This window comes from Typopeltis vanoorti, chromosome 21 (genome assembly GCF_054136105.1).
Source record: "Typopeltis vanoorti isolate ZY-2024b chromosome 21, IOZ_Tvanoo_1.0, whole genome shotgun sequence".
NCBI lineage: Eukaryota > Metazoa > Arthropoda > Arachnida > Uropygi > Thelyphonidae > Typopeltis > Typopeltis vanoorti.
In genome coordinates, this window is record NC_143569.1 from 8,396,245 (window position 1) to 8,416,828 (window position 20,584).

A 20,584-nucleotide genomic window follows, 5' to 3' on the forward strand; every position below is an offset into this window, starting at 1 on the left:
TCTTGCTTTTTCAACTCCCACATCTCTCATGCAAGCATGAGAGATGTGGGAGTTGAAACTAAAGACAAAATAAATAGAAAGAAAAAATTTTTTTCACTTGGAAAAAAAATTCAGGTCAGAAAGGGTTAAGCCAGTCCTTATAAGGATATTGTATTGAACATCGAACAGATGGATAATCTATATTTAGCTGTAACTAGCGCTTTTTTTTTATTTGAGTATAATGCAAATGTTGAAAAAAAAAAGCTTGCTACTATTTTTTATTTAAAATTTTATACTTTAAGATAATTATTTTAATGATAATTTCTGAACAGTTCGGCCATTCGTACTGATTAAGATTAATAATGACAATAGGTATTGCCCATATTGTTTCAGTTACCAATATAGCAGTTTAGAAATATTAATGCATAAACGATCTTCCTTTAATACGATAAACTAACCAGCCAATGGCCGGCTATATATTCAGAGTTTAAAAATTGCAGCACAAATAAATGGACTAATGCGCATGAATAACCTCTGTAGTATTAGTATTCTTTAATAAATTGCACCTTTAAAAACAGCCATACATTATACTCAAAATGAACCACCGAACATCGCGTTGCTAAATGAAATCCTGCTTGAAATCTCTCTAAAATCGAGTGTTTCTGAAGGCTATCAAACCTAAAAGGAGCAATTTGCCAAGATATGATAAGAGCAAGAAATAGCTCATCTTTACTGCAGGCTAAAACGTAAAATATCTAACAATTAGCCTTCTGCGTCTCTTATAGTTCAACTTTCAGTGAGGTATGCTCTGAATGATGCCGTTACGTGCTTCATCCGCTCCAATACTTTCTCTAGTGACAGCTCAAATCACCGCAAACAAAGCAGGTTTAGGAAGTATGCGCTGAGCTCTTCGAAAAGAGAACAAAATAGCGAGCAGGTTATATCGAAAGGAATGGAAAATATATGGAGTAATCAACATGAAGAGGCAAACAACGCACTGTAGCAAAAGCAAACGGTTCCTGTAACAATATCAGCATTTATATTCAAAAGTAGGAAACCGTGACGGCAGATTTAGAGGAATGTATATACTAGAAAATGACGTGCGATAAAAGGACTACAAGCTGAAATATACTGCAGACGTTTATGGGGTATTTGGAAGCATGCCTAAGGCGATATGAACACCATTTGAATAAATAAATGAAACCCTAAATATGAATGTTCTGGGATGCATGTAGAATAATAACTCTTTTGTATTTTGAGTTATAGAAATACTTAGTTTTCTCTTTATGCTGCAATGAAGCAAATGAAGTTTTCGATAAAGGGAAGACCAAACTTCATTCGAGTCTAGTTTAAAATTAATTATGTTTGATGAGTCGATAACTGTAACTTAATTTTCTATATAATATTATGTAATATTTTCTTCTTGAAATTAAGAGTTTCCATTAGTGGCATCTGGTTTGGGAAAAATATAAATCACTGATAGTTTCCCCGAGATTGTATGTAATCCAATCGGTGATATGATGATTTTTATGCTGCAATGAACTTTTATGCTTCAAATATTGAACGGAAAGCAAGCTCTCTTTAACATGCTGTTTTTTTTTTTTTTTTTTTTTTTTTTTTTTTTTTTTTTTTTTTTTTGATATTCGGTAAGTTTTAAACTTGATACAATACGGCTATGTTTGTTTTCTTTTCATTTCATCTCATGATCTTAAAATAACATCCACATCGTATCGTTTTGGACTATTTTATTTTTTAAACCTAAAATAGTTTATTAAGACGACTGATTACTTATGCTTTCAACTCCAATGCTATTACAGTAGTATAAAAAAAGGCAAACGTGGAGGAATGAGTCAAGTCTCATGTTTCCCACAAAAGCATTCCTTTCAGCTACAAGTTATAACTGAATTCCAAGAGTTAAGCAAAATGTACTCGTTATGAAAAAAAAGGGGGTGGGTGGATATTTCCGTGAACTAAGTTCTCCCAACTTCAATCCATTAGACATCTTCGTATGTGTGTAGCGTTGGGGGGTGGGGGAGAATTGTGATGAGATGTGCTTATATTCCAGAACCTGATGAACTGGACAAACTCATAAGCGAAGCGGTTGCTTCTGCGTGTGAATGTTGCCGTGTTTGTAGATGCGCGCATATGCAACACTTGGAATAGCACCCTAGTGAATGCTTGTTGATTATTTTTATCCCTCAAGGAGCTTTATATATTGGCGCATTTTAATCGATTCAGCTTTTAGGAAACTTTTATTACTATGTTTACCATCTACTAAAACCTATATAAACAAATACTTGGAACATAGTTTAAAGAGAATATTTATTTATGCAGTCATTTTGTTTGTGGAAAACACATTGTAATGGTTGCCGTTTTTTGTTTCGGTAAAGGTAAAACAATTTGGTATTTGAATTCAGGTCTAAGGATGAGTAAAGAGCATAAAATGTATCAGCTTCGACTTCCTATACAATACAACATTAGGTAGCCTTTATCCTGTGGTGCATAACTTAGCTTTTGTCCGCGCGGTTAGCCTAGTGGCTTAGCCTAGGTTCGATTCCCGTCGACGACTCGAGGAGCTTAGGGATCTTCCTCAGCCATAGCCAAGTTAGCCGGTCTTGAGAGTAGACAGCTGGGTTTTTTCCGTCAGTTTGTCTGGTGTTTTTCATCCCACAAGCAGGCAAACCGGTCCGAGGACACACACGGATTACAGTCATAGGTCTGATACTGACCCAGCCATAGGTCTGATTCGTCAGCTTATGCCGGTTCCAGAGCCCGGATAAAATTTAGGGAACTAGATGGTACCGTGAACTCCCGTAAAAAGGGGGAACGTTGTTCATCACACGGAATTTATTTACTTAACTTTTCGGTATGATAATTCTCTTGTAGATCTTGAGCTTGCTATTTTAGTCATGAAAAATGTTTATTTCGAAAAACGCTTCCAGATTTATTTTTGGTATAATACAGTTTCGAAATTGAGTAAAATTTGCTTCACTTTTTTTAAAAAAAATATTTTTGGCTAGTTTCATTTTCAGTGGATAACCTTGTCTTTTGTAGTTTTTCGAAGACGACCTTAATAATTTTCTAAATAAACAGCAATTATTAGATATAGGGATGACGTATCCTATTGTTACACAAATAGTTCTATAACTTTGTTCTTGGGTCGTGTACCACTCGATTAAGTCAAGAATAATTCATTTCTAGACTGTATACACGCTCCCGGGAAGAGTCAGTGAAAGCCAAGGCAGTTTCTGCGCTGAGGGTTTATATTTGTCTTTTATTAGTGCCCCGATTAGCAGGGGCGAATGCTGGTCTTGAAATTCACACTTGCTCTTGTTATCATTCCGGGAGTGAGAGGTGTGATTGAAGTCTGATTAGCAGAATAATGAATTACTGACCATTTGAAACTATATATTTAGAAATTTATGTATATTTAATCATACAAATACATTTATTTTACAAATTATATTCTATCTTTTTCAATTTCGCTACTTGAATACTAATTCTACCCTTCGGTTCTTCTTTAAGAAACGGTCAATAACATCGTCATAAAAAGTTGATTGTGACTTTATTTTCCCAAGCAACACGCACACTTGTAAAGGCTGGCTGAAGCTCACTGGCTAGAGCTACTTTGACTGCGTATGGCCTGTCTTTAATTCGACGTGAAGGGAGCGGAAATGGCTATGCGCGTGCGTGAAATCACAGTGCTGCAGCGATGACCTGGAAGCTCCGACAACCGAGCAAGCCAAGGTAGCTTTGACTAGACGAGCAAGCATCGGCCTTCGATACCCAACGCAAAGCTCAATTATTGCCGCGCAAGCTTAAGACGTCTCCCGTCTACCAAAATAAAAGCCTGAATGGAATGCTTATAAATGCATGAATGCTTACAAATAAATATTACTTCTTTCTCAGGTAATGAGCTTGCATAGCAAGCATGGAGAATTCGCCCCTGCCGATTACCTTTCTTAAGTTTGACATCTGGTGTTGTATGCGACTACTTCAATATCCAATCTCCTGGAAAGTGTCTTTAAAGTAGTGCAAACCAAGGAAACTCTGCTAAAATGTTTAAACTTTCATATTTCACTTATTTTAAAATTATGGCAGATGTTTAATATATTCATAAAATTTTACTAATGTCAAATAAGACCTCTTCAGCTCTGCCGTTTTGTGTCATACTTAAGCGCCTATCAAGATTTTACTTGTTGTGGGGTAACATTTTCTAATAAGATAATACTGAGCTTATGTTGGTAAAATAATTCCAAATGCTGCTTAGAACATGCTAGTAGGTAGATCAACTGGTTCTGTGCCTTTTTTAAAAAAGAAAAAAGAAGAACATTATCAATCTACTGAATGACAGTGGCTAATGCATTTCAGAGATTTGATACTAATCAAATGGAATTGCATTTTTATGTTCTTTCGAAATGTAAACACAGAAAGATAAATTGATTTTAGATGAAATGTGATTGTTTCCTTGAATTTTCAGAAATCAACCAAGTTCTCGCTTTTCACTGTCCATAATACATTCTCTCGCTCGCCTTAGAGATAAACAAAATATTACTTAAGGACCTAAAATAGAATCGTTTGAAGGTTTGTATTTACGGAACATTGCGATGAAATTTTCATTTTATGACACGAACAAAAGCTGTACGTCGAAGAAACACTAAGTGCTATCTTGAGCAGATAAAAGAAAAAAAATTCATTAAATCTCGCTTTGTAAGATATTGAAGTACATAAATGCGAAAAGAATGGAATGTTATCCTCTTCAACTGATGCTAAGTATACGCTTTCATCCACGTATGCGTCTAATATCCATCCTTGATCGCAATACTTTTGTTTTCTCTACGAACTAAGGAAAGGCATCTCAGATATTGTGCTAGTGCAGAGGAATGTTTATGAAAAGATGGTTTAGATGTGGAATACACAATATTTTTTATCTTATGGTTTCCGGATTTTCCCTCGTTAACACTTTGCTTAACACTTAATAAACTCAGTTGTTGTGCATCCACTTCAGCTGTCTTTCGGAACACTGTGAAGATTTAAGATTTTGATAATTAATTCTACCTATTTTAATGTTAGCTGTTCTACTTAATTCACATTATTCGCATGAAAAAAATGTTAGTTATATAACGCGCAAAAGCATATCACAAAACATTGAAAGATATTTACTATTATAGTTTAGCACTGATAGAGCAACTAAGACGATGAAGCTAGCGTGTTGTTCTGTCTGTTTCGGGATAGGAGAAAAAAAAATCATAATTCTGTCTCATCCATATGAGGCTAGCAACTTATCTTCAGCATTACAGAAGAATAAGGTGATTTACAAAAGTATTAGTGTATTGAAATTCATCGAAACGGTGTACAGATATGGAATGTTTGGATTTCCAAGAGTTCACAAAGAGATGGAAAGTGTTTATTAACATCTCGCTTAATATAAAATATAAGTAACATAAATCTCAATACTGAATGTGATGCTGTCGGCGGATAATTACAGAAAATGTGAAGCCGTCCATTCAGCTAAAGTAATCGTAAAGAGAAGCGAATGTCATCCTAAAGAGATAACTTAACCACTTCCACTAGACCTGTAAATATCACTAGAAACAGTGAAAATATACTAAAAGAAACTATTTTGAAGATAATAACGTGACCAATGCTAGGTGGTCAGTTTTGGCATTCTGTTTTATCGGCATTGAACTTTGGGATTGAATCTTTGCTGACATGGTTCACTGAAATTATGGCATGCCCAAAGCATTTTCTTTTTAAATGTCAAACGTAATTATTAAAATACGAAATGTGTCAAACAATAGGGTCACATGACTTATTCATCATTGCTTCGCACAGCTTCTTTAATTTCAAGCATGTAATCTGATACAATGCAGAAAGTGGTGGCACATCTCTTGGATTATTAACAAGAGGGAATCCATTTATTGTGGACCGCAAGGGAACATTTGATTGTGGCTAAGTACCCAAGAGAAGCATTAATTAATAATAAAATTAAATATCTGACATCATTAGGTTGTGTTACCTAATATTCTTCGCGTCTTCTGCTTACGAGATTCATTTCATTAGCCGATTTATTAAGTACATGCCCTGTAGAGTTAAAGAATTTCTCGCCGGTTGGCATGGTGATTAATTGAAACCTGCGATGGTTTCGTGGTTGGCCTTTAAGTCAAATACTTATATCTGCTGATATAGAGTTATTAACAGAAGCTAAGCATTAAACAAATAACACGAACAAAGATTAACATTGACTTATTGGAGACAGTCTAATTGGGCATAATTCAATGTGTTTATACAGTTTAGTATAGGGTTATTTAAAAATAGAGTTCTTACCATCCTCGACTTCCCCCACTTCTACCTGATAGCACCGAAGAACAAAAAAGTGTGAATACATTTCTTATATTTATTTACAAAAATAAGATATTTGTTTTTTAATATTTTAAAACGGATCTACTATCTGCTGTTATTGTAAAATGTTAAATATTTCTCACTGTCTAGTGCTTGTCTAAATATGAAATTAAAATCTAATCAGTTTATTCTGTGCAGGAACTCTAAAACACTCTATTGACGACTGGAATTAGATCAACCTGCGGACCACATTTTGACCAGCCGGACGAAATTGTCTTATATAAGTTAGTGATATGCACCGTCACTGCGGAGTCAAAAAAAAAAAAAACTGATTATGTCTTGTCATGAAATATTTTTCTACGAGTTGATTGCAAGCAAGAAATATTCATCGACTGCCGTTGTATCAGATCACTCGGAGACATTCAAGGTATGTTGAATTGGAACATTTGTTTAAATTAACATAAACATTTCAAACATTAAAAATATTTTAATTAACATATTAAATTTAGATAAACCATGTTACAGCTGCGTTGACTTTAATAACGATGCCTTTTGGTGGCAAAGATCGAAGTTTTAATCCAGGGCGCGAACGCAAAGAACTCTTCTAAGATATTTTCAACGAAAGGTATGAGAGTTTCAATCCCCTAAGACATGCATAGCAGATTGTGTAAATAAGATGGCTGTGAAAGCGGAATAAGTAAAGAAACGATGAAGACACTAATTCTCAGTTTTCTATTAAAAACAAACAGTTAATAAAAAAGTGACTTTTTATTTTATTTTTCAGAGCTAGCACAATTGGTCACTCGCATTCGTATCCTAATTCTGTTGCAGATCATTTTTCATGTTAAACAACATCCTTTCTTCAGACCTAGCTCATAACAACATATTGAAATCGCACTTAAAAGTTCGCTTTCTTGTTTGCATCGACTTAATTCCGCTTTCACCATCGCCGACATTATTCCAATTTTGCTAAGTACAGCAGGAACAGATCCCATCTAGGACGCGTGGAATCTTTATGAAGGCTTTCCTTGTGAGTTCAGTCTCATGAGGAAGTTTAGCGTTTTTTCATCCAGCAAACCTCCAGAACACAAGCAATTTACAAACATAATACACGTTGGCCACATAGCCTTAGTTGTTTGGCGGTAAATTCAAAACACACAAATTGCCAAAAATCGCGTGGAACTGCTGAATACTTCACCATTTTCTGCCAAGACTAAGAACACGAACAGCTGCTGGTCAGCATCCATTTATTATCTGTCTTCGTATCTTTTGAATCGACTACTGTTTCTTGTTTCGTTTCATCTCATCATTTTCATATCATTCCTTGAAACAGCTTTCCTCACTCATTCTTTCGCAAAGACTACCACCTTCAGCTATTAAGAAACATATTGACCCCCCCCCCCCCTTTTCCCCTTACTTTAACACGCGGGATGGGACTGATGTTCTTATTATAGATCATATTAAACGTATTATATATCATATACGGAATTATATACTGATATTTTTCTATGTTAACCATATCCACGAAAACCTATTCGTGTGTATGGCGAGCTTATAAAAAGATGAAAATAATCCCCCCCCCCCCAAAAAAAAAAAAACTTATTTGGGAACAAAGTGATATCATTTGAAGATTGAGAAACTAAGCAAGAAGCAAATAAAATCAAAGTACTTCTTAAGCATCTAGTCGTTGGCTACGATAATTACGAGAGATGGATTTTGTAAGGGATTTCCCATTAAATCAATTTCAGCGGTTTTTAGCAAGAATAGATCTTTAAAAAGCTCCTTCTTTTCTTTTGATGTACTCTTGGTAAATTTTGAATCGTTTATTTTGGCTTCATAAACATGAATGTCACTAATAGCTTCCATCACCTCATTCTCTCATTTTGTATAACAGCATCGTCATGGAAGTCTAAAATATAGGAATCGATTGAGTAACATTAAATGCCAACCAACCAGTTGTGAAACAATGCAAATACAGTATTTTAATATAGATGATTTTGACCGGATTCCTGAACTTGGATAAAACGTCTTTTCAGGATGTTAGTAACACTTATTGGAATATCTCATTTAGATTTTTGTCAAGTACTTGATTGCAATCTTTACAGAAGACAGGCAGCAAATAACCTGTATTTAATCAAGTACTTATCATATTGCATTATAATATGGTATCACATTGTAAACTCCTACTGTTTAAAACATCGGCACAAGCCATCTGTTTCAACATGGCCGCATAATCAGGAATTGACCACTTCAGAAAACTACTTAATGTGTTTCCTTTTATATCTATTTATCGTAATCCACATATCTTTCAAAGTATTCATCAATTTCTCATTTATGTATTTGTACACTTGGGGAGAAATTAGGGAGAAAGGAGTTGATTTCGTTTATTCAGAAACATATGGTCTGTTTCTTTCCGAGCATACTGTTGGGTGTTTATAAGTACCTAAAAGAAAGCACACTGCCATTATCCTTTTAATGATATTCGCGTTCTGGGGATTTTACTAATGACTAACGCTCTACTGTGAAATAAGGCACTCAGCGGACTATAACCTAAATGATTTTTCTGCATCATCTAAGATTAATAGCACTTCGCATAAAACGAAATTACTTTGAATGGATTTTAGTACAGTTATTGGAAGACTAAGAGATTGAACTTCAGTTCTTTAATGAACATGAATGCCTAAAGAAAAATTAAGGTCTACATAATACGTTTTCTATATCTGATTGATGTTTGGTTTGGAATATAATTAAATGTGTTCAGTATAGGTTTCCGCACTTTTCTATATATTGGATAATTCTGAGAGTTTAATCGCGACCAAAAAATGCATAGAACTGGTTAATATCACTCAAATAATAAATTGCAAGGATGTTTTGTTCTAAATAATGTTTGTAATGATCCTTAACATTCTGTATTCGATATATATATGTAATCGTAAAATACGTAACTTTCAATATGCAAGGATATTAAGCATTACGTACTGTTTCAGAGGGTGAATCTTAACGCTTTTTATACTCCCCGTTGTCTGATAGATAGGGAACATTGGTAGGAAAAATTTTACAAGCATATAGTTCGCCCTGACAGGGCAGAATTAAACGGCATCATTGGGTATTAGAATGGCTTTAGGTCTTCTGTGCTTCTAGACATGGTTTTCGGTGTAGTCTGCAGCTTGTTGTACCAGATGATTAGGATGTTTAGTTGCTTTCGAGAAGAACTTTACAGCTAGAGAGAGCGAAGGAATGAGAATATATACGAGGGTGGTCTGAAACGTTCTCGGCCTCGACCATAGATGGCAACACTATCGGCAATATTTTTTTTCTAAATTGGTTCATAAACACCCATGTGAAATTGCAAGTCATTCTATCAAGTAGATTGTTTTATACAGCTGTCTGAAGCAAAAGTGTTGTCTTTATTATCTCTTGAAATGGATAAAATTGAGTATCGTGCGTTATAAAATTCTCTGTAAAAGAAGATTTAAGAAATTCATTCGAAGTTCATAAAAGTTTATGGGCACTCTTCTCTTCCTTCGTTTTCTACAATTAAGAAATGGGCTGCCGAGTTTAAACGTGGCCGTACCAGCCTTGAAGGTGATCCACGTGAAGGATGTCCAAAAAGTGTAACAACACCAGAAATCATTGATCAAGTGCACGATATGGTATTGGATGACCGGCGAATCAAAGTGCGTGAAATTGCTGAGACTATATGCATTTCAAAAGAGAGTGTAGGATATATTTTGCATGAAGCATTGCAAATGAAAACGCTTTGCACAAGATGGGTGCCGCGGTTGCTCGCAGTACTTGGAGCGTTTTAACAAGAATAAAACTGATTTTGTGCGTCAATTTTTTTACTATGGATGAGACTTGAATTCACCATTACACACCAGAATTCAAACATTGGTCAGATGTTTGGATTCTGGTCGGTTCCATCAGCAGGAACGGTCATGGCATCGGCGTTTTGGAATGCTAAAGGCATTTGTTTATTAAATATCTTGAAAAGGGTAAAACAATAACCGGAGAATATTATTCCGATCTTTTAACCAGCTAGACGAAACAATTCTGAGAAAAGACCCGGTTTGAAGAATAAAAAAAATCGTCTTTCATCAGGACAATTCACCTGCCCACAAAAGTGTTTTGGCAATGGGAAAATTAAGGGATCTGCACTATGAATCGTTGGAACATCGCAGCTGTAGAGGGGTATTTTGGAGATCGTACTGAGAACCAGTACAGGGACGGGATAATGGCGCTGGAGCATCGCTGGAAAAAATGTATTAGTCTTAAGGGAGATTATGTTGAAAAATAAAAATAATTTTGAAATTAGAAATTCGTTTTTTCATTGTTAGGCCGAGAACTTTTCAGACCACCCTCATATATGGGGTATTTGTGTCCCGGTGAATCTGGTCGTTTCTAACGAATCACGGAGCATTTAGTATCACACATATATATGTTCTGCATACGTTGCAATTTAAGTATGTTGACATGGAGGTATGACTCCATGCTTGAGAGACATATGTAATTATAGGACGAATCTCCATCTGATAGCGTAACAGTTTGTTTCTTGTGTTTAATTTGCTGTCTTTATTAATCAAGGAGTAGACTTGAGCGATAGTTTTCCACTGATGTTTCTAATGTAGTTGTTGAAGCACAACTTTTTTTTTTAATTTTTTGTCACATAGTATTCCGAGGTATTTGGGTTCTATTTGCCATGGAAGTTTGGTCTTAAATATAACGATGACCCCTTTGGGTGATGCTAATCTTCTTGTGAAGAGTATGACTGCACTTTTCGGAGGGTTCACTTGCAGTCTTCAGTCTAAAACCCATTTCTCTAGCTTTAAGATGTTATCTTGTAGTTTTTTTGGTTACAAGGTGAGGATGGAGAGATCTAATTAATACTGCTGTGTCATCTGCATTAAGTGCCATGATGGACGACATGAGGTTCAGCGGGATATCTGTAGATTGCGAACAGTAAAGATCCTTGTGAACCTCCAGCCGAAATTCAACGTTGGTTTGTGATAGTTTCGTTTATTTTTACCCTCGTCGTTCTGTTCATGAGATATGATTTAATTAAATCTATCATCGTCAGAGATATCGTTTGATTTGTAAACGTATTCTTTCTGGTATTATGTCAAGGAATACAGCACCTGTGTGTGTTGTTGCCAGTTGTATCCCGTAGTAATGTACTCGATTGAACGATGAATTTTTTGGGTGGTACTGTGATTTCAACGAAAGCCGAATTGTTCACATTAATATTTATTCTTTCTGCTGAGTCTTAAAGTCTGAAGAGGATAATGCTTTTAGCAATTTTTCTTAGATTTGATAGTAGGCTGATGGGTCGATAATTTTGAGATCAATGTGAGCCTTTGCCTTGCTTGTGAACTGGAACAAGTCGGTTATTTTACAAGAGGGAGGGAAATATTGCAATCTGAGGATGCATTTATAATTCTAATTAGATGCACTATAGCTTTGCGGGGTAATACTTTGATAATTTTATATATGATGCCATCAGGACCTGGGGCTTTATTATTCTTGAGATACTTGATTATGTTACTTATTTCTGCTGGTGAAGTAGGAGCAATCAGATTTGAATTCTTGTCAGGTTGTTTTGGTAATTTCTACATTAGCTTGCGGAAATTCTGCCTTCTTTTGTTGTGTACCGTGAGGTTGAGGAAACTGTTTCCGTTCGCTTTGTGCCAGGTTGAGAGGTGGACTGATTATTTCTTACAGTCATCCTTATTCTTTGGATAGTATTGGATAGTAGCTGCATCCTTTATAATTGGCGGCTAAAGCCACTGCAGTTAGCACATTTGGCCTTGGTGCAGGTGTTATTGGGGTGGTTTTAACCACATTTGAAACACCTATAATCAGCTCTTCAGAGCTTCTGAGCATATTTTTGACATCTGTGGTACTCACCTCATGAAGCTCTTTTCCTCAGAGGTTCAAGTGTTATGTTGAGCCCACAGATCGATGTTAGATCATATATACTTAAAGTACTTTTGTATTTTCACCAAACCTAGTGGCATCGGGCTCTTGCCAGCTCTAAACATTCTGCTGACCTTGGCCGGTGGTAGCCCTCGACAGCAGAGATCTGTTGCCATCTCTCAGTATTGATGTTCTCTGGCACTCCTCGTAGCACCTTTAAATTTAAATTTTTCCGAGCTGAGGGAGAATGTGCAGTATTGCACATCCGGGCCGTCAATTATGTCAGTTAAATTGCGAAAATCACATACTCTGGTTGGCTGAATTTTGATCCCTTCGTCGATATTTTTGCCCATGAGTATGCTACTTCCTGATCTTTCATGGCGGAGACCATGGTCGTCCATTTATTCTTTTCCCGCAGGACAATCGTAGGCACTTTCTCTCTAGGAGAGATACAGGTGACGTTACTAGTGATGTCATTCTGTCGTCCCTGGGCGTCTCCACAGTTTTGAGCTTCTTGCGTACATACACCTCATTGAAATCTGTGGGTGGGGAAACCACCAAGTCTATTTTCCCCCTCTTCTGGCCCCATCTCCGAGCCAATTCCCATCATTGAATATAAGTTGAGGAATCTTGGCCACTCGTCCTGAAATTTTTTCAACAGGTTTTTTATCAACGTTTCGGACAACATCACGTGTTATTCATTCAATTCAAAATAACAGCTACTGTTCACATTAACATTTCTGGCTAGATGGGTGAAGCAAAATTGCTTTTCATATTCTCCTTTGTCTTGTAATGAAAGAACTTTGAATGGTGTGTTTGTGAGCTATATGCTCGCCCATTGAGGGCAGTGAATTTAGCTGTGTTCATCTGAACTTAAGATGGACTTTGGTCTTTTATATTTGTAATATTCTGCTTCATTATATTCCGAGGCTTCCTCGATTAACTGGTTTGGATGGTTACTTGTCTTGGTAAAGAACTTCTCAGCTAGGAGAAGGGAAGATATATAAGGGATATCGACTTCTCTATGGATCTGGGTGTTTCTTATAAACCAAGGGGCATCCAGAATCATCCTCAGGCACTTATTCTGTTATCTCTGAAGTTTTAGTATGTTTGAAATCGCGGTGTGGCTCCACACTGGGGATGCGTAAGTGATGACCGGTCGAATTACCATCTTGTAAATTGTTAATTTTGTTTGCGTGTCCAGTTTACTTTATCTGTTGATCATTAGGGTAGAGCTGTGCTAAGACTTTGGATGTCTTTGAGGTAATGTAACTAATATGTTTGCTGACTAGGAGTATACTATCAAGAATCACTCCAAGATATTTAACTTTAGTCTGCCATGGAATCTTTACTCCCAATAAATAAATATCCTCCATAGTATGGATTTTCTTTCTAGTAAACAATATAGCTGAGCTCTTCTGTGGATTAACTTGGATTCTCCAGTCTGCCATCCACGTTTCTAAAATGGGTATGCTGGTTTGGAGTCTTTTAGTTGCCAGTTTTGGGCTCAGTGATCTTGCCATCAGTGCGGTATCATCTGCATATAATGCAGTGAATGTTGTTCTTGGGTTCAGAGGGATGTCCGTTACATAGATTGAGAACAGGAGAGGTGCCAGAAGATGTCTCTGAGGTACGCCTGCCGAGACCCTGCGCCTGGTCGAAACCTTTTCGCCGATCCTGACCTGCTTATATCTGTCTTTCAGGTAAGAATGTATTATTTTTAATAACATGACTGGCAAGTTAAATGTTATCAGTTTTTAGAGACGGCCTTGATGCCATACTTTGTCAAACGCCTTCTCTGCGTCGATGAAGATAGCAGCTGTATTGAGTTTCCAGTTAAAACCTTTAATAATGATTTCTACCAGCCGATGCACTTGTTGAGCTGTACTATGGGCCTTACGGAAGCCGAACTGTTCATTAGGCAAAATTCCTAACTTATCTGTTTCTGCTTGGAATCTTGAGAGGATCACTTTCTCTGTCACCTTTCCGAGGCTGGACAATAGGCTTATGGGTCTGTAGCTTTCGGGAAGGTGAGGGTGTTTATCTGGCTTCTTTAGTACAAAATCTCCAGGACCGGATGACATATCTAACAGAATAGTAAAACTACTTCCAAGAAAGGCCATAGTCCATCTCGTCAACATTACAAATGCCATCTTTAGATTCCAGCATTTCCCTACTACATGGAAAACAGCCATCATCATGCTGCTATTCACCTTATAATCCTTATAAGGACTGGCTTAAAGAAAGAGACGAAGCAAGAATGCTTTCATCTTCCCGTTATCTGTAGAGAACAGTGTAGGGATAAGGTGTTATTGAGCTATTAAAGCTCTGATCATGGCAAGAGGGTGACAGCAATAGCCCAGCCTCAGTTAGAACTTCATTGGCTACAGCATTGGCATTCATTACCTTCCAAGGGTACTAATCACCGCATCTCACGGTCGATTCCAAGTTCCTACCGCTACTATTCACACAGGACATGGCGCAGAGGGTGAAGCTTAACGCTTTTCATATTCGGGAGCAGTGATGGGAGAGATTTGTGAGCTATTTTAGCTCGCCCTGAATGGCAGAAGTGGTTATTCGTCGTTGAGTGTTAGGATGGCTTTCGGTCTTTTATGTTTCCAGTGGTCATTACCGTCATAGTTTCCTGCTTGCTGAATTAGTTCGTTTGGATGCGTAGATGTCTTCATAAAGAATTTTTCTGCTAGGGAGAGTAGTAATGGAGAGATGTAGGGGATATTTATGTCCCGGTGGATCTGGGCGTTCCTGATGAACCACGCGGCGTCCAGTATTATTCGCAGGCACTTGTTCTGTAGTCTTTGTAGCTTGAGGATGTTTGTCTTGGAGGTATTATGGCTCCAGGCTGGGGAGGCGTATATAACTGTGTGACGGATCACTGTCTTGTACAGTAGAACTTTGTTTCTTGAGCTTAGTTTGCTGTGTCTGTTGATGAAGGGCTATAGCTGGGCGATAACTTTTGAAGCTTTGGTGCATGTGCTCTTGATGTGCTGTCGAAGCATAATCGCTTATCTAGAATTATTCTGAGGTATTTTGCTTCAGTTTTCCAGAGAATTTTGGAGTTGAACAGGATGATGTCTCCTTTGGGGGATGGCTACTATTCACGTTTTTGTTTATGTTATACAAATCTTTTACATTTAATTCGTTTAATGGTGTGAATTAGAAATTTCCAATTATCTGCTTCTAAAAATGAAATTGTTAGCAATATCACTTTCAGTTTCGTTATTTAATAGTAAACACATATTTTATTATGGTTTTTAATTCAATGATTTTAAGCTATAGAAATATTAATGTCTGTCTCTAAGCTTTGCGTCATACAATAGAATATGAAGTTTTTTCCTTTAACAATATACATTATTTCTAATGAAACACGTATCATGTTTTTCTGAGCATACGCATCACGTACTCCCCTATACGTTGGGGGAACTACTGAGATAAGAAAGTTAAAATTAATCTGGAAAAGATTTCTACATTATTTATACGAAGAAATACTTCGCGCTTCAGCATCAGATGTTTTGTTTCGATGAAGGTACGTCAGAAGTGCACAAACAAATGCGATTCAACCACCTGAATTAAACAGGATCTCTTGGAGCTTCTCGAACAGAACGATCCGCAGTTACGCCAGTTGCTATGATAGAGTGGAGATTAATATCCTATGTCTGCTGCAGATGGGGTTTCCTTTACTCACGAAAAACAGCGACCTAAGGATAACAACTGCGAAGACGTTAACTCTACTAATGATGTGCTTTCGTTCTATTAATGATCTCTTCTCCAACATCCCTGTCCGGGAAATCTACAGTTTTCTCGACAGCACGTTCAACTAAAACACATACACGCGCGCGCACTCAACGTTATATCGATCATTTCTTGGATATTACTTTCTTGCACATGGAGGATTTCTTCTCATAACAAGAGATTCTAAAGAAGGGATCGAAATGTTATTCCCTAGCTTCCTCCTTTTCTGAACGTAATGACTTACTTTGATACCAAAAGGTCGGTCGCCCTTAGCCGGACTTATTTTAACAGCTTCCGGTCAACAATTTTTAAGATTTTGTTTTGTTGTTCTTGGAAATATTTGCTATTCTTCAATGCACCACAGTGAATGATTATCTTGAAGCTCTTCTCTCAAAATGTGTTGGATTTAATCTATTCTTGTTGTAATTGAAAACACGTCATTTATTTTGCTGAAATAAACGATGTGTCGTTGGCTTTATACTGAATTAAGCCAACGAATTAATACAAATTAATAATACTTATTTAATACAAACTAAACATATTTAACTTTTCTATTAAATGAGAGGCTATTATGGATCCATTGATATTTTATAGCCAAATATAAAAATAAATTTATTTTTTATTTTACGCCAATTGAATCTCTCTGTGTTTTGCAGAGATAGTGTGAAGTTCTAAATTTATTCGATTTAAGGTCATTTGCTTGCGATGATCTGAAATGAGAAAAGGGAAGTTCGCAAAGTTATTTAGGGATACAAACTTTCTAAATAAAGTACAATCTGCAGCTGTATTAAGGAAATCATTAACCGTAACATAACGTAAAGTGATCTAAAGAGAATTTGGACACCTAGCAATGATAGTCGAGGAGTAAATCATGCTTAGTACCTCATTATAGTCAATTACCAAGGCGAGCGATTAGGATTTAATTGTTCTCTGATGATTACGAATCACATTAATATCCAGAATTTACCGGATGCTTCACTAAACTGTTTCTCTCATTAAATAGCTTAAGTAGAACCCTATCTTAAATTTACGATGCTTAGTTATGTTGCTATATAATTTGTGAATGGGTTCAGAGAAACACACGTTGTAATCGTATTAGCGTTCCTTGTCATAAGGGAACTTTGATTTGCTAGTAGAGAAGATGGTAGCTATTGGAAACGTGAATAATTTCCTATTTCCCAACCTCTTGGAAAGACCTAGGTTTGAATCTTATCTCGGCGAAGAGCATGTATAGGATAGTTAAGTCATCACACGAAGATGACATGGTTTTCTCTAGCCAGAAAAGACGGCAGTTGATTTCGCGTAATCAACCAATCACAACTTCACGAAAAACCGGAAAAATAAAACAGAACCATCGAGACCTTTTCAATATGCAGTCACAGGAAACTTCGGGTCTAAACTAATCAAAATTAAGGGAAATGCTAATTATGTATAAACTGTACTCACGTTGTATTATAAGATTTGTGTGGAGGGACATTATTTCAAACATATGCCATTAAAACTGTCCTCTGCAGAAATGATGTAAACAAAATCTTAATTGGAGCGCATAGTTGTAAATGAGACTGCGCCTTTATAGGAAGGAAGCTTAGTCTTGCGCAGATGATTGGTTCTGTTCTTTATTCTCACCTGAATCAGCTCCATAAAGTAGGTGTCTGATACTTCGTGTGTTCTGTTGAATTAGAGAGAGGGAGGGAGAAGAACCCTGTGCAATGTCACCCCAAAATGAGACAGTCTAACTAATATTCAGTTGAAATGATCTTCGTGTATTCGATTATATCTTTCCGATCATAGCACTTCTATTTACTTGTATTCAGATTTTCGTGTGGAATGGCGCCAAGTAATTTTCAAATATAAGTATCAGAAATGCAAACATAGGCTTGAATGATTTTGATAGAACCCAGATCGCCTTTTCTGACTACGTAGATTGGATTTTTCACCAGTTATATCTAAGAGATATTAATGTAATTGAATTCAGCAGTTTCCACAAAAGTTTTCCATTGATTAATCCTATTAAGTAGGCCCTAGTTACCATAGTTATTGTTGTAGTTTTTCTATCTGCTCCCCTCCCTTAAAGATTGCAGTTTACTATATCCAATTAAATAACTGCAAAGATAACAGTACAAAATTGACATTCCCGTGTATGGTTCTAGTGTTTTCTTAATGCAGTTCTCTCTAATATTCATATAAATATTTTATGTAATTAAATATTTGCATTCTGACTGAAATTTGAGTTAGAATGCAATTTCTTGTTAAATGAATCCTAGACAATCAGAAGTCATACTTTTTGTTACCCTCAAACGTCACCGTATTCAAGTAGGACATGCACTATAGATGCTCACTGATCACATTGTTTTAAATATATATTTTTACCGAATTTTCTGCTCCTCTTTAGTATGTTTGGAGCCATTCTATGTACGTTCCTAATTAAGTGGTATGTGTTACGGACTAATCGACAGTGCACGAACAATAGATCGCTCTCCTGCATGTAGTTACAGAACGATATATCCAACATCTAACAAGGTATGTGGGATGAAGGTAACTGATCATTATGCACCTTTCAATATACGTGATTGGATTTTTTGAAGGCTAAACGTTTTAACACTCTTTGCACAACCAAATATTATGACGACGTATATCAATATAGGTTCAATCTATGTTGACCATTACTCATGTCAGACATTCCGTTAGGCTAGAATCAGATCGAGAGTGCGTTCCTCGAATTCATTGTGTTATGGTGTCGTCAGTCCACTAAAAATTTCTAAGACTTCTCCGAATCTCATTCAGTTGTTTAGTATTTCATTTTCGACAAAGCAACGACGTGTCACTTTTCTATTGGCGGTACGAAAAATCATCAGCAGCAAGGTCACAACGGGTATTTAATATTTGAAAGTTTAACTATGAAACTAGATTTGTATAATTGTCTTAGTAAAATTATTCGTGCATTCTGGTTGTCATTACCTTATTTTCTCTCCTATTTCCAGACTTAAGTGACTTATTATTGGCGCAGTGACTACTTCAGCATGATTGTTATAAACGTGGTGGGAAGTCGACTGTGATTGGGATGAAAATCTTGTTATTACGTTTTGCCGTGCGGAGACAAAGATAAGTGTACTCGGCATTTCTAGAAACAATCTTCGTAGCATAGCGATCAATTTATGTTCACAAGCCAGTGGTACTAAGTATACATACAACAAGTGATCAAGAAAAGACAATTACCACGAAAGAATATTAGCTACTTCGCTCCGCGCTGCCAACCTACACGAATAGAACTGGAACTCCCCTTCTCTAGAACGAAGAGCTTCTTAATAACATTCAGCTAGATGGATATGTGTCTTAGCATTTTGGCTTCCAAAGATTGTCGGACACTATTTCTAATTTCTGATAAGTGATTTGAGTTGAAAATGACGGATTTTCTGATTATCCTCAGTTCACTTTATGTGACTAGGTTTTTCGCTTTTTTTCTTTCTCTCAGATTTCCTAAAGGCTGCTATTTACACGTCAAAAATTACTTCGCTACAGTAATAAAACTAAGAAATTAGAAAATTCCTAACTACTTCGTTATCCTGAGGAATGTTGAACAACATGGAGTTCACGCTGAATTTCCTGAATAATGTAGACATTTTTCAATTCAAAAGACACAATATTATTACGTCAAGTAGAAATAATAGTAAAACTATTTACTGAAAAAAGAGAGCCAAATGGCTTGACTTCGGCGATGCAAAATTATTCAACTTAAGTGGATATTGAATCCAACATTATTTCAAAGCCGAATAGAGAAACTACAAGAGTTTCGTGACGAATATAGAAACTGTAAACGTTTCGGTGGATCCAAGCGTAAAACTATTATTTGTGAAAGGGCATGTAAACGTCCATGCTAGAGAAAGTCAAGTCCGATGATATGCTTCTAAACGAATGTGCGATAAATAAAAATGAGCATGTCCTATATTTTCCTGAAACTTAAATGTACTTCACCTGCACACAGAGAGAGAGAGAGAACAAAAACTTATATATTCAATGGCATTAGAGATTCTTATTTTTATTCAGGCGCTGGAAACGATACCCAGGTGACGTCTCTTTATGTTGTTAACTTTGTATTAACCGCGAATCAAAGAGAAAGATGTTAATATTTCAGACCTTGAAAGAAGTTGCAGGTGCGTCAGAACTGACGTTCAGCGCGCAGCTTTCTCGGAGCAAAAACTAATTTTCCTTGGCCACCTGATCAGCAGGCGCTCAACGTAGACCGCCCGTAATAAAGTTTGCAAAAAAGGTTAGACCATTTTCCATCGTCAGAAAAGATGCATTTAAGAAATGTATTTCGAGTTCAAATTCTACTTCGAATACCTGGATTAAAACTTCAGTGTTAAACAGGGGGTTAATTGAAATTAGTGCAAATAATCATATTTTTACCAGAGAGCATTGAAATGTGTGTATGCAAAAAAACAAAGCCTCCAAAATAATCTGCATTATTCTGATATCAGCATACAATTGATTAAGTTCGATAATGTATGTAAATGATCTAGAAGTAAATGGTCATTATCATTGTGTCAAAATGGCAACAACAATGCCAATATCTTGAATTCTTTAATTAATAGACTTCATA

General features: G+C 36.4%; 1 protein-coding gene and 1 long non-coding RNA gene across 10 annotated transcripts in view; one reads left to right on the forward strand and one right to left on the reverse strand.

Moving 5' to 3' along the window:
- LOC150094609 (uncharacterized) overlaps nt 1-20,584 on the forward strand; it is a 944,400-nt gene that overhangs the window by 450,050 nt on the left and 473,766 nt on the right. For all 7 annotated transcript variants that reach the window (XR_016550182.1, XR_016550183.1, XR_016550177.1 and 4 more), the window contains one exon: nt 6,520-6,748. This is a non-coding gene — a long non-coding RNA (uncharacterized LOC150094609). The remainder of the gene's footprint in view (nt 1-6,519; nt 6,749-20,584) is intronic.
- LOC150094610 (cell adhesion molecule Dscam1-like) overlaps nt 1-20,584 on the reverse strand; it is a 223,380-nt gene that overhangs the window by 173,977 nt on the left and 28,819 nt on the right. The gene's annotated exons all lie outside the window — the stretch shown is intronic.